Source organism: Chiloscyllium punctatum, chromosome 36 (assembly GCF_047496795.1).
Source record: "Chiloscyllium punctatum isolate Juve2018m chromosome 36, sChiPun1.3, whole genome shotgun sequence".
Classification (NCBI taxonomy): Eukaryota; Metazoa; Chordata; class Chondrichthyes; order Orectolobiformes; family Hemiscylliidae; genus Chiloscyllium; species Chiloscyllium punctatum.
In genome coordinates this window covers 37,911,671-37,925,800 of record NC_092774.1, presented here as the reverse complement: position 1 = coordinate 37,925,800, position 14,130 = coordinate 37,911,671, and the positions used below count along the sequence as shown (strand labels likewise).

General features: G+C 47.0%; 3 non-coding genes across 3 annotated transcripts; all 3 read left to right on the top strand.

Annotated features, from left to right (window-relative positions):
- Nucleotides 1-4,312: 4,312 nt before the first annotated feature.
- On the top strand, nucleotides 4,313-4,386 carry trnan-guu (transfer RNA asparagine (anticodon GUU)). The gene has a single exon. It is a non-coding gene; the product is annotated as a tRNA-Asn (tRNA).
- Nucleotides 4,387-7,672: 3,286 nt separating this feature from the next.
- trnan-guu (transfer RNA asparagine (anticodon GUU)) lies at nucleotides 7,673-7,746 on the top strand. The gene has a single exon. It is a non-coding gene; the product is annotated as a tRNA-Asn (tRNA).
- Nucleotides 7,747-13,577: 5,831 nt separating this feature from the next.
- trnae-uuc (transfer RNA glutamic acid (anticodon UUC)) lies at nucleotides 13,578-13,649 on the top strand. The gene has a single exon. It is a non-coding gene; the product is annotated as a tRNA-Glu (tRNA).
- The last annotated feature ends 481 nt before the right edge of the window (nucleotides 13,650-14,130 follow it).

Here is a 14,130-nt window from a genome sequence, read left to right as displayed (position 1 = left end):
GTCTCAATAAAGACCCGTTTTCTCATGTCTGGGAATTGATTGCCATGCAGGAAATTCGGGTCCTGAACAAACAACGTACCAGACTCACAACGTCAGCTCTGTTTCCCTTTCCACAGATGCTGCTCGACCCGTTGGCTTTCTGCAGTATTCTCTGTGTTTATTAGGCACAAGTGCTGCTTTTCATTCAAGAACTTCAATCCCTGTCCTCAGGTAACTGACTCTGGTCAGTGGCAATTGGTTCTTCTGATCATTAATCTGCCCATTCCCACCGCTTCTTCTCCCATCATGACCAACAGCCCCAGGAAATCTCCAGTTATCCTTCTTTGCTCCAAAGCGAACATTCTCAACCTTGGGAATGTCTCCCCAGAATGGAAATTCCTCATCCCTGGACATGAGGCAAGGGAAGAGAATTTGGCAAAATATTGTCAGTTAGGAAATGGGAAAAATGTGCAAATGTTCATGAAGCAAAACAGAAATCCCAGTCTCCAGCTTTGTGAACCATTAGAAACACTTTGGGAAGCGGATTTAGAGGAGAATGAAAGATGACCGGTCCGACTGAGCAGAGACAGTCCAGACACCGTCCCCTTGTTGAAGAGGCCGGGAGGTTGACTCTGATGTTCTCGGCACATGAACTGATCTGAGACATTGAAAGAATTGTCGTTCCTGCACATCAGGAATTCAAACCCCTTCTCCCCTGCGAGCCAATGAGAGAACTCGGGAACAGGCAAAACACTGAAAGGCTGGAAGGGCGACAGCCCCGGAGTAAGAAAGCTAGTTCCTCGTGACATGGATGTGTCTGCAGACTGTCCCCGGTATCTCCACAAGAGATCTCCCAGGCTTGATTATGGAAAAGTAAAACAGATAGACGACAATTGTAATTCCTGGCGGGGAGGCTGAATTATAAAATCACTAAGCGATGGTGCAGCCCACGTTAGCCCCTGTCTCTGTGTCGCAATTAGTCAGCGCGTTCGGTTGTTAACCGAAAGGTTGGTGGTTCGAGCCAACCCTGGGGTGGTGTGTTTGCTGCTATTCTTTGGCTTCGAAGCTCTGCGCTTTTAATGGGATCAGGAAAATGTTCCCCAAACGGAAATCTTCTCCACAAAGGGGTTTCCGAATTGAATGAATGTCTAACGTTAGGGACTGCGTATGCTGAGAAGACGAGACCAAAAGAGAAACTCGACAGGTTTGACCGTACCTGTCGGTGAAAACAGAATTTTGAAATGTTGCCTCTGATTCTCTTTCCACAGATGTTGCCTGACCTGCTGAGTTCCTCCTGCAATTTCTAGTTTTGTTTTGAACTGAAAGTTCATTTCATCTTTTGGGATGAAACACCTAAATATCTGCAAACACCGTGTGCAGATATTTAACTCTTTCGAATCACTGTGAAGTGATTGGATTCAAACAAACTCTGCGATGATTCACTATTTCTCAGCTCCACACGCAGACAGACCAGGGGAATGAAGCTGTCAGTGTGGTTCTGTGTTCGTGGGCCGAGTGGTTAATGCGATGTACATGAAATCCATTGCGGTTTCCCCTCGCAGGTGTGAACCCTGCCGAGTACAAAATGAGAAATGTCGTCGAAAAGAAAGGGAGCTTGCTCCCCGGCTTCTTCTTTAAGATTCAAATCAGTGGAGGGGGAAAAATATTTCACTCAAATTGGGACTGGTGGGAATCTGCAACCCACTGCCTGTTCGGGTGGAACAAGCAGATACCCGCAGAGCTTCTTTTGAGGCTATGAGCAAAGTGTTTGGAAATGAGACTAGAAGAGTGAGGTGCTTGAAATCGTGATCGAAATGAAGCAGGCACCTGAGGACAAGGGTGTTTCCTTTGCCAGTGAAAGATACTGCTTCACCAAGTTGGGCCTGTGGAAGGGAATCAGTGACGGTGATTATCTTTGGTTGTTCGCCTTGTGAATGAACCCATTGCTGCGCATGTCCGTGCTAACGTCAGAACTCTGCAGCATGGTGGCGTGAGATACGCACAGGGCCGGGGCCAATGGATGATGCATCTGACTCCACCTCCCTGTTTGAAATGCAGCTCACAGCTTCTTCACACACCCCAATTAATCTTTCTCATTGTCCTGTAGCCGGCATACGGTTTGAATTCCCGATCTGCGGGAATGAGAATCCTTTCACTGTCTCGCGTCAGTAAATGTCCCTGAGAACATCTGAGTCAACTCACAGCGCAGTCATATGAGGGGAAGCTGAAATAGCCCCACATGCTGCTCACGGGCACATTTTATTCTCCCCAACTCAACGCCTCAACCACTGCGGCTCCTGGGAGTGGAAAAGAAACAATCACCAAAACCCAGTCCAAGCTCTGTGAATCTTCAGAAAATCAGCAAACGTTCATCCCTTCGGATTTTCTATCCTGGGCTGACAGGGATGGGTTTTGTCACTCTTTTGTAGGACATTGCAAGTGGATGTTTTGCAAACATGCACTACAATGCAATCTGATTAATCAGGACCTGGATGTTTTCGGTCTTTGAATGTATGTGTTGTGCTCCAGAACTTTGCTGTTCACAGTTTATAATACTTATCTTCCCAGTCCCCTGTATCACTTGTCGAAAATGTTTAATTTGTGTCTTGTAATCCTTTCACTGTCTGCTAATGAGGATAGCGTTTCCGTGTTTTACCTAAATTATCTTGACCTTGCATACCTCAAGCCTCAAGCGAATTTCACGAGAAACCTTCTCCAGTTCAAAAGCCAACTGTTCATGATGGCTCTGTTCCTTGTCACGTGTCCAATTTCAGATCGATGTTGTTAATGTCCCTTCTACTCCTTCAGATCCAGGTTTCGCTCACAGGGCTAGAACAGAACTGTCACCAAATACATTTACCAATCTACGTTCATCCTATCGATTGTATTAGCATCATCAACACTTCTCATCAAAATAACTCGAGAGACTTTCATCACAATTTTCTGTGAACAGTCATACATTAGCTTTGCTGAATGAACCCCAAATTTCTTGAAGTGGCTCCTTATTTTCGGCCCTGATTATTAATCTCTCTACGCATGGGAATGGATCCTTCCCAGCCGCTCTATCTCTCATCAATGTGTGTAGTTCAATTCGATCTCCCATCAGCCTCCTCTGTCCTGATCAAATCCAGGGCAACAGGAACCGTTGGGGCTATGGCGCGGACAGGACAATCCCAATACTCACCTTTCCTGTTAGAACTATTCCATGAGAAAGTTTAGACCACAACTTTGGGCGTGTAGTTGTGGCCGAACACTTAAGGTGTTGGCGTAGAGATCCTTTGGGGCTCCCCGCCCAGGGTGGTAACCTGCTGGCTATGATTTCTTCGCTGGCGATTTTAAATGACTTCCTGTTGGTTGCATTATCGCTCAAACTTCACAAAACCCGTCTCAATAAAGACCCGTTTTCTCATGTCTGGGAATTGATTGCCATGCAGGAAACTCGGGTTCTGAACAAACAACGTACCAGACTCACAACGTCAGCTCTGTTTCCCTTTCCACAGATGCTGCTCGACCCGTTGGCTTTCTGCAGTATTCTCTGTGTTTATTAGGCACAAGTGCTGCTTTTCATTCAAGAACTTCAATCCCTGTCCTCTGGTAACTGACTCTGGTCAGTGGCAATTGGTTCTTCTGATCATTAAACTGCCCATTCCCACCGCTTCTTCCTCCATCGTGACCAACAGCCCCAGGAAATCTCCAGTTTTCCTTCTTTGCTCCAAAGCGAACATTCTCCACCTTGGGAATGTCTCCCCAAAATGGAAATTCCTCATCCCTGGACATGAGGCAAGGCGTACAATTGGAAGAGATTTTGGCAAAATATTGTCAGTTAGGAAATGGAAAAATGTTCAAATGTTCATGAAGCAACACAGAAATCCCAGTCTCCAGCTTTGTGAACCTTTAGAAACACTTTGCGAAACGGATTTCGAGGAGAATGAAAGATGACCGGTCCGATTGAGCAGAGACAGTCCAGACACCGTCCTCTTGTTGACGAGGCCGGGAGGTTGACTCTGATGTTCTTGGCACATGAACTGATCTGAGACAATGAAAGAATTGTCGTTCCTGCACATCATGAATTCAAACCCCTTCTCCCCTGCGAGCCAACGAGAGAACTCGGGAACAGGCAAAACACTGAAAGGCTGGAAGGGCGACGGCCCCGGAGTAAGAAAGCTAGTTCCTCGTGACATGGATGTGTCTGCAGACTGTCCCCGGTATCTCCACAAGAGATCTCCCAGGCTTGATTATGGAAAAGTAAAACTGATAGACGACAATTGTAATTCTCGGCGGGGAGGCTGAAGTATAAAATCACCAGGCGATGGTGCAGCCCAAGTCAGCGCCTGTCTCTGTGGCGCAATTGGTCAGCGCGTTCGGCTGTTAACCGAAAGGTTGGTGGTTCGAGCCCACCCAGGGGCGGTGTGTTCGCTGCCCTTCTTTGGCTTCGAAGCTGTGCGCTTTTAATGGCGTCAGGAAAATTTTCCCCAAACGGAAATCTTCTCCACAAAGGGGTTTCTGAATTGAATTGATGTCTAACGGAAGGGACTGCGTTTGCTGAGAAGACGAGACCAAAAGAGAAACTAGGCAGGTTTGACAGTACCTGTCGGTGAAAACACAATTTTGAAATGTTGCCTCTGATTCTCTTTCCACAGAAGTTGCCTGACCTGCTGAGTTCCTCCTGCAATTTCTAACTGAAAGTTCATTTCATCTTTTGGGGTGAAACACCGAAATATCTGCAAACACCATGTGCCGATATTTAACCCTTTCGAATCACTGTGAAGTGATTGGATTCAAACAAACTCTGCGATGATTCACTCTTTCTCAGCTCCATAGGCAGACAGGCCTGGGAAGTCAAGCTGTCAGTGTGGTTCTGTATTCGTGGGCCGAGTGGTTAATGCGATGTACATGAAATCCATTGCGGTTTCCCCTCGCAGGTGTGAACCCTGCCGAGTACAAAATGAGAAATGTCGTCGAAAAGAAAGGGAGCTTGCTCCCCGGCTTCTTCTTTAAGATTCAAATCAGTGGAGGGGGAAAAATATTTCACTCAAATTGGGACTGGTGGGAATCTGCAACCCACTGCCTGTTCGGGTGGAACAAGCAGATACCCGCAGAGCTTCTTTTGAGGCTATGAGCAAAGTGTTTGGAAATGAGACTAGAAGAGTGAGGGGCTTGAAATCGTGATCGAAATGAAGCAGGCACCTGAGGACAAGGGTGTTTCTTTTGCCAGTGAAAGATACTGCTTCACCAAGTTGGGCCTGTGGAAGGGAATCAGTGACGGTGATTATCTTTGGTTGTTCGCCTTGTGAATGAGCCCATTGCTGCGCATGTCCGTGCTAACGTCAGAACTCTGCAGCATGGTGGCGTGAGATACGCACAGGGCCGGGGCCAATGGATGATGCATCTGACTCCACCTCCCTGTTTGAAATGCAGCTCACAGCTTCTTCACACACCCCAATTAATCTTTCTCATTGTCCTGTAGCCGGCATACGGTTTGAATTCCCGATCTGCGGGAATGAGAATCCTTTCACTGTCTCGCGTCAGTAAATGTCCCTGAGAACATCTGAGTCAACTCACAGCGCAGTCATATGAGGGGAAGCTGAAATAGCCCCACATGCTGCTCACGGGCACATTTTATTCTCCCCAACTCAACGCCTCAAACACTGCGGCTCCTGGGAGTGGAAAAGAAACAATCACCAAAACCCAGTCCAAGCTCTGTGAATCTTCAGAAAATCAGCAAACGTTCATCCCTTCGGATTTTCTATCCTGGGCTGACAGGGATGGGTTTTGTCACTCTTTTGTAGGACATTGCAAGTGGATGTTTTGCAAACATGCACTACAATGCAATCTGATTAATCAGGACCTGGATGTTTTCGGTCTTTGAATGTATGTGTTGTGCTCCAGAACTTTGCTGTTCACAGTTTATAATACTTATCTTCCCAGTCCCCTGTATCACTTGTCGAAAATGTTTAATTTGTGTCTTGTAATCCTTTCACTGTCTGCTAATGAGGATAGCGTTTCCGTGTTTTACCTAAATTATCTTGACCTTGCATACCTCAAGCCTCAAGCGAATTTCACGAGAAACCTTCTCCAGTTCAAAAGCCAACTGTTCATGATGGCTCTGTTCCTTGTCACGTGTCCAATTTCAGATCGATGTTGTTAATGTCCCTTCTACTCCTTCAGATCCAGGTTTCGCTCACAGGGCTAGAACAGAACTGTCACCAAATACATTGACCAATCTACGTTCATCCTATCGATTGTATTAGCATCATCAACACTTCTCATCAAAATAACTCGAGAGACTTTCATCACAATTTTCTGTGAACAGTCATACATTAGCTTTGCTGAATGAACCCCAAATTTCTTGAAGTGGCTCCTTATTTTCGGCCCTGATTATTAATCTCTCTACGCATGGGAATGGATCCTTCCCAGCCGCTCTATCTCTCATCAATGTGTGTAGTTCAATTCGATCTCCCATCAGCCTCCTCTGTCCTGATCAAATCCAGGGCAACAGGAACCGTTGGGGCTATGGCGCGGACAGGACAATCCCAATACTCACCTTTCCTGTTAGAACTATTCCATGAGAAAGTTTAGACCACAACTTTGGGCGTGTAGTTGTGGCCGAACACTTAAGGTGTTGGCGTAGAGATCCTTTGGGGCTCCCCGCCCAGGGTGGTAACCTGCTGGCTATGATTTCTTCGCTGGCGATTTTAAATGACTTCCTGTTGGTTGCATTATCGCTCAAACTTCACAAAACCCGTCTCAATAAAGACCCGTTTTCTCATGTCTGGGAATTGATTGCCATGCAGGAAACTCGGGTTCTGAACAAGCAACGTACCAGACTCACAACGTCAGCTCTGTTTCCCTTTCCACAGATGCTGCTCGACCCGTTGGCTTTCTGCAGTATTCTCTGTGTTTATTAGGCACAAGTGCTGCTTTTCATTCAAGAACTTCAATCCCTGTCCTCTGGTAACTGACTCTGGTCAGTGGCAATTGGTTCTTCTGATCATTAAACTGCCCATTCCCACCGCTTCTTCCTCCATCGTGACCAACAGCCCCAGGAAATCTCCAGTTTTCCTTCTTTGCTCCAAAGCGAACATTCTCCACCTTGGGAATGTCTCCCCAAAATGGAAATTCCTCATCCCTGGACATGAGGCAAGGCGTACAATTGGAAGAGATTTTGGCAAAATATTGTCAGTTAGGAAATGGAAAAATGTTCAAATGTTCATGAAGCAACACAGAAATCCCAGTCTCCAGCTTTGTGAACCTTTAGAAACACTTTGCGAAGCGGATTTCGAGGAGAATGAAAGATGACCGGTCCGATTGAGCAGAGACAGTCCAGACACCGTCCCCTTGTTGACGAGGCCGGGAGGTTGACTCTGATGTTCTTGGCACATGAACTGATCTGAGACAATGAAAGAATTGTCGTTCCTGCACATCATGAATTCAAACCCCTTCTCCCCTGCGAGCCAACGAGAGAACTCGGGAACAGGCAAAACACTGAAAGGCTGGAAGGGCGACGGCCCCGGAGTAAGAAAGCTAGTTCCTCGTGACATGGATGTGTCTGCAGACTGTCCCCGGTATCTCCACAAGAGATCTCCCAGGCTTGATTATGGAAAAGTAAAACTGATAGACGACAATTGTAATTCTCGGCGGGGAGGCTGAAGTATAAAATCACCAGGCGATGGTGCAGCCCAAGTCAGCGCCTGTCTCTGTGGCGCAATTGGTCAGCGCGTTCGGCTGTTAACCGAAAGGTTGGTGGTTCGAGCCCACCCAGGGGCGGTGTGTTCGTTTGGCTTCGAAGCTGTGCGCTTTTAATGGCGTCAGGAAAATTTTCCCCCAACGGAAATCTTCTCCACAAAGGGGTTTCTGAATTGAATTGATGTCTAACGGAAGGGACTGCGTTTGCTGAGAAGACGAGACCAAAAGAGAAACTAGGCAGGTTTGACAGTACCTGTCGGTGAAAACACAATTTTGAAATGTTGCCTCTGATTCTCTTTCCACAGATGTTGCCTGACCTGCTGAGTTCCTCCTGCAATTTCTAACTGAAAGTTCATTTCATCTTTTGGGGTGAAACACCGAAATATCTGCAAACACCATGTGCAGATATTTAACCCTTTCGAATCACTGTGAAGTGATTGGATTCAAACAAACTCTGCGATGATTCACTCTTTCTCAGCTCCATAGGCAGACAGGCCTGGGAAGTCAAGCTGTCAGTGTGGTTCTGTATTCGTGGGCCGAGTGGTTAATGCGATGTACATGAAATCCATTGCGGTTTCCCCTCGCAGGTGTGAACCCTGCCGAGTACAAAATGAGAAATGTCGTCGAAAAGAAAGGGAGCTTGCTCCCCGGCTTCTTCTTTAAGATTCAAATCAGTGGAGGGGGAAAAATATTTCACTCAAATTGGGACTGGTGGGAATCTGCAACCCACTGCCTGTTCGGGTGGAACAAGCAGATACCCGCAGAGCTTCCTTTGAGGCTATGAGCAAAGTGTTTGGAAATGAGACTAGAAGAGTGAGGTGCTTGAAATCGTGATCGAAATGAAGCAGGCACCTGAGGACAAGGGTGTTTCCTTTGCCAGTGAAAGATACTGCTTCACCAAGTTGGGCCTGTGGAAGGGAATCAGTGACGGTGATTATCTTTGGTTGTTCGCCTTGTGAATGAACCCATTGCTGCGCATGTCCGTGCTAACGTCAGAACTCTGCAGCATGGTGGCGTGAGATACGCACAGGGCCGGGGCCAATGGATGATGCATCTGACTCCACCTCCCTGTTTGAAATGCAGCTCACAGCTTCTTCACACACCCCAATTAATCTTTCTCATTGTCCTGTAGCCGGCATACGGTTTGAATTCCCGATCTGCGGGAATGAGAATCCTTTCACTGTCTCGCGTCAGTAAATGTCCCTGAGAACATCTGAGTCAACTCACAGCGCAGTCATATGAGGGGAAGCTGAAATAGCCCCACATGCTGCTCACGGGCACATTTTATTCTCCCCAACTCAACGCCTCAAACACTGCGGCTCCTGGGAGTGGAAAAGAAACAATCACCAAAACCCAGTCCAAGCTCTGTGAATCTTCAGAAAATCAGCAAACGTTCATCCCTTCGGATTTTCTATCCTGGGCTGACAGGGATGGGTTTTGTCACTCTTTTGTAGGACATTGCAAGTGGATGTTTTGCAAACATGCACTACAATGCAATCTGATTAATCAGGACCTGGATGTTTTCGGTCTTTGAATGTATGTGTTGTGCTCCAGAACTTTGCTGTTCACAGTTTATAATACTTATCTTCCCAGTCCCCTGTATCACTTGTCGAAAATGTTTAATTTGTGTCTTGTAATCCTTTCACTGTCTGCTAATGAGGATAGCGTTTCCGTGTTTTACCTAAATTATCTTGACCTTGCATACCTCAAGCCTCAAGCGAATTTCACGAGAAACCTTCTCCAGTTCAAAAGCCAACTGTTCATGATGGCTCTGTTCCTTGTCACGTGTCCAATTTCAGATCGATGTTGTTAATGTCCCTTCTACTCCTTCAGATCCAGGTTTCGCTCACAGGGCTAGAACAGAACTGTCACCAAATACATTGACCAATCTACGTTCATCCTATCGATTGTATTAGCATCATCAACACTTCTCATCAAAATAACTCGAGAGACTTTCATCACAATTTTCTGTGAACAGTCATACATTAGCTTTGCTGAATGAACCCCAAATTTCTTGAAGTGGCTCCTTATTTTCGGCCCTGATTATTAATCTCTCTACGCATGGGAATGGATCCTTCCCAGCCGCTCTATCTCTCATCAATGTGTGTAGTTCAATTCGATCTCCCATCAGCCTCCTCTGTCCTGATCAAATCCAGGGCAACAGGAACCGTTGGGGCTATGGCGCGGACAGGACAATCCCAATATTCACCTTTCCTGTTAGAACTATTCCATGAGAAAGTTTAGACCTCTACTTTGGGCGTGTAGTTGTGGCCGAACACTTAAGGTGTTGGCGTAGAGATCCTTTGGGGCTCCCCCGCCCAGGGTGGTAACCTGCTGACTATGCTTTCTTCGCTGGCGATTTTAAATGACTTCCTGTTGGTTGCATTATCGCTCAAACTTCACAAAACCCGTCTCAATAAAGGCCCGTTTTCTCATGTCTGGGAATTGATTGCCATGCAGGAAACTCGGGTTCTGAACAAACAACGTATCAGACTCACAACGTCAGCTCTGTTTCCCTTTCCACAGATGCTGCTCGACCTGTTGGCTTTCTGCAGTATTCTCTATGTTTATTAGGCACAAGTGCTGCTTTTCATTCAAGAACTTCAATCCCTGTCCTTAGGTAACTGAAACTGGTCAGTGGCAATTGGTTCTTCTGATCATTAAACTGCCCATTCCCACCGCTTCTTCTCCCATCATGACCAACAGCCCCAGGAAATCTCCAGTTATCCTTCTTTGCTCCAAAGCGAACATTCTCCACCTTGGGAATGTCTCCCCAAAATGGAAATTCCTCATCCCTGGACATGAGGCAAGGCGTACAATTGGGAAGAGATTTTGGCAAAATATTGTCAGTTAGGAAATGGAAAAATGTTCAAATGTTCATGAAACAAAACAGAAAACCCAGTCTCCCGCTTTGTGAACCTTTAGAAACACTTTTGGAAGCGGATTTAGAGGAGAATGAAAGATGACCTGTCCGATTGAGCAGAGACAGTCCAGACACCGTCCCCTTGTTGAAGAGGCCGGGAGGTTGACTCTGATGTTCTCGGTACATGAACTGATCTGAGACATTGAAAGAATTGTCGTTCCTGCACATCAGGAATTCAAACCCCTTCTCCCCTGCGAGCCAATGAGAGAACTCGGGAACAGGCAAAACACAGAAAGGCTGGAAGGGCGACGGCCCCGGAGTAAGAAAGCTCGTTCCTCGTGACATGGATGCGACTGCAGACTGTCCCCGGTTTCTCCACAACACATCTCCCAGGCTTGATTATGGAAAAGTAAAACTGATAGACGACAATTGTAATTCTCGGCGGGGAAGCTGAATTATAAAATCACGAAGCGATGGTGCAGCGCACGGCGGCGCCCGTCTCTGTGGCGCAATTGGTCAGCGCGTTCGGCTGTTAACAGGAAGGTTGGTGGCTCGAGCCCCCCCAGGGGCGGTGTGTTCGCTGCCCTTCTTTGGCTTCGAAGCTGTGCGCTATTAATGGGGTCAGGAAAATGTTCCCCAAGCGGAATTCTTCTCCAGAAAGGGGTTTCGGAATTGAATTAATGTCTCACACAAGGGACTGCGTATGCTGAGAAGACCAGACCAAAAGAGAAACTCGGCAGGTTTGGCAGTTCCTGTCGGTGAAAACAGAATTTTGAAATGTTGCCTCTGATTCTCTTTCCACAGATGTTGCCTGACCTGCTGAGTTCCTCCTGCAATTTCTAACTGAAAGTTCATTTCATCTTTTGGGGTGAAACACCTAAATATCTGCAAACACCATGTGCAGATATTTAACCCTTTCGAATCACTGTGAAGTGATTGGAATCAAACAAACTCTGCGATGATTCACTCTTTCTCAGCTCCACAGGCAGATAGACCTGGGAAGTCAAGCTGTCAGTGTGGTTCTGTATTCGTGGGCCGAGTGGTTAATGCGATGGACTTGAAATCCATTGCGGTTTCCCCACGCAGGTGTGAACCCTGCCGAGTACAAAATGAGAAATGTCGTCGAAAAGAAAGGGAGCTTGCTCCCCGGCTTCTTCTTTAAGATTCAAATCAGTGGAGGGGGAAAACTATTTCACTCAAATTGGGACTGGTGGGAATCTGCAACCCACTGCCTGTTCGGGTGGAACAAGCCGATACCCGCAGAGCTTCTTTTGAGGCTATGAGCAAAGTGTTTGGAAATGAGACTAGAACAGTGAGGTGCTTGAAATCGTGATCGAAATGAAGCAGGCACCTGAGCACAAGGGTGTTTCCTTTGCCAGTGAAAGATACTGCTTCACAAAGTTGGGCCTGTGGAAGGGAATCAGTGACGGTGATTATCTTTGGTTGTTCACCTTGTGAATGTTCCCATTGCTGCGCATGTCCGTGTTAACGTCAGAACTCTGCAGCATGGTGGCGTTAGATACGCACAGGCCCGGGGCGCAATGGATGATGCATCTGACTCCACCTACCTGTTTGAAATGCAGCTCACAGCTTCTTCACACACCCCAATTAATCTTCTCGTTGTCCTGAAGCCGGCATACGGTTTGAATTCCCTATCTGCAGGAACGAGACTCCTTTCACTGTCTCGCGTCAGTAAATGTCCCTGAGAACATCAGAGTCCCGTCACAGCGCTGTCAGAGGAGGGGAAGCTGAAAGAGACCCACACGCTGCTCACGGGCACATTTCACTTTCCCCAACTCACCGCCCCAACCACTGCGGCTCCTGGGAGTGGAAAGGGAACAAGCACCAAAACCCAATCTCAGCTTTGTAAATCTTCAGGAAATAAGAAAACTGTTCATCCCTTCGGGTCTTCCATCCTGGGCTGACAGCGTTGATTTTAAATGGCTGTCCAGTCAGTGCCGATTCATCTTGGCTGAAATAATCTTCATTATCTCATCCCAGCATTTCTTGCCTCAGAGACCTGTGTGGCAGAGTTCATGTATATATTTCCTTGTATGGTATTTTTAAAATAACATTCGTTTGCTGGTTGTTTGTATCGGGTATTTCAGGTTCATTAGCCGATGTTTAAGTGTGTTGGTAGGTTTGTGGGCGACCATGATGCTGAGAGGATTGAGTTGTCTTGACATCATTTCACAGATGTCTTTAATGTAAAGTAATGCGCTAGTGTTTCTGTCGACGTTGTGTCTGCTTGTGTCAGTTTGTTGATGTGAAATCGTCACACTGAGTTTATTGGTGAGTCAAAAGTGAGGACTGCAGATGCTGGAAAACAGAGTTTAGATCAGAGTGGTGCTGGAAAAGCACAGCAGGTCAGACAGCTTCCGAGGAGCAGTAAAATCAACGTTTCGGGTAAAAGGCCTTCATCAGGAATTAAGGCAGGACGCGTCCAGGGTGGAGAGATAAATCGGGTGTTGCTGGGCCAAAGGTAGCAAAGAGTACAATAGGTGAATGGGGGTGGGGATGGAGGTGATAGGTCAGAGAGGAGGGTGGAGCGGATAGGTGAGAAGGGAGATTGGCAGGTCCGACAGGTCATAAGGACAGCGCTGAGCTGGAAGATTGGAACTGAGGTAAGGAGGGGGGAAGGGGAAATGAGGAAACTGTAGAAGTCTGCATTGATGGCTTGTGGTTGACTTTATCTGAAGCAGAAGATGAGGCGTTCATCCCCCAGGCATCGGGTGGTGATGGAGCGGCGATGGAGGATGCCCAGGACCTGCATGTCCTCGGCAGAGTGGGAGGGGTTTGAACTGTTGGGCCAGAGGGCGATGAGGTTGATTGGTGCGGGTGTCCTGGAGATGTTCCCTAAAGCGCTGTGACTTGGCTCTGCGAGGAGTCTCCAGTCTCCCCAATGTAGAGGAGACCGCATCAGGAGCAATGGATACAAGAAATGACATTGTTGGATACACTGGTGAACGCCTTCTCACGACCGTGGCCCAGATTTGATTTCCGGGCAGGGAAGAAACTTTTCATAGAGCTGTCAGCATTTCCCTGTGTCTCCCTGGTGGTCTAGTGGTTAGGATTCGGCGCTTTCACCGCCGTGGCCCGGGTTCGATTCCCGGTCAGGGAAGTAATTTTCAGCGGTTTCATCGGTTGCCCGTGCTTCGAAAATACTCGGTTTGTTGATCTTCGTAGTTCCTCGGTGCAGCTGTGGCTCGTTGAAATCGTGTCCTGATTCAGATTTGTTTGCATGTGTAGGGATGATTGCTTCTATAGTTAAGTTCTTGGTTCGCGTGCGTTGTTTTCCTGTAGACGCTGTTTTGAATTTACCATTGACTGTTCACTCTACTGTGACATGTAGAAATGGCACTTTGTTGTTGTTCTCCTCTTTTGTGAATTTTATGCCAGTCAGGATATTGTTGATGGTGTTGTAGGTTTCCTCTAAATGTTTTATTTTTTGATGACAAAAGTGTCATTGCTGTAGGGGACCCAAAGTTTGGGTTGGATCGTCGAAAGGGCTGTTTGTTCGAGTCTCTGCATTATTGCTTCTGCTAGGAATACTGATATTGGTGGTTCCATGGGTGTTTCGTTGATTTGTTTGTAGGGCTTGT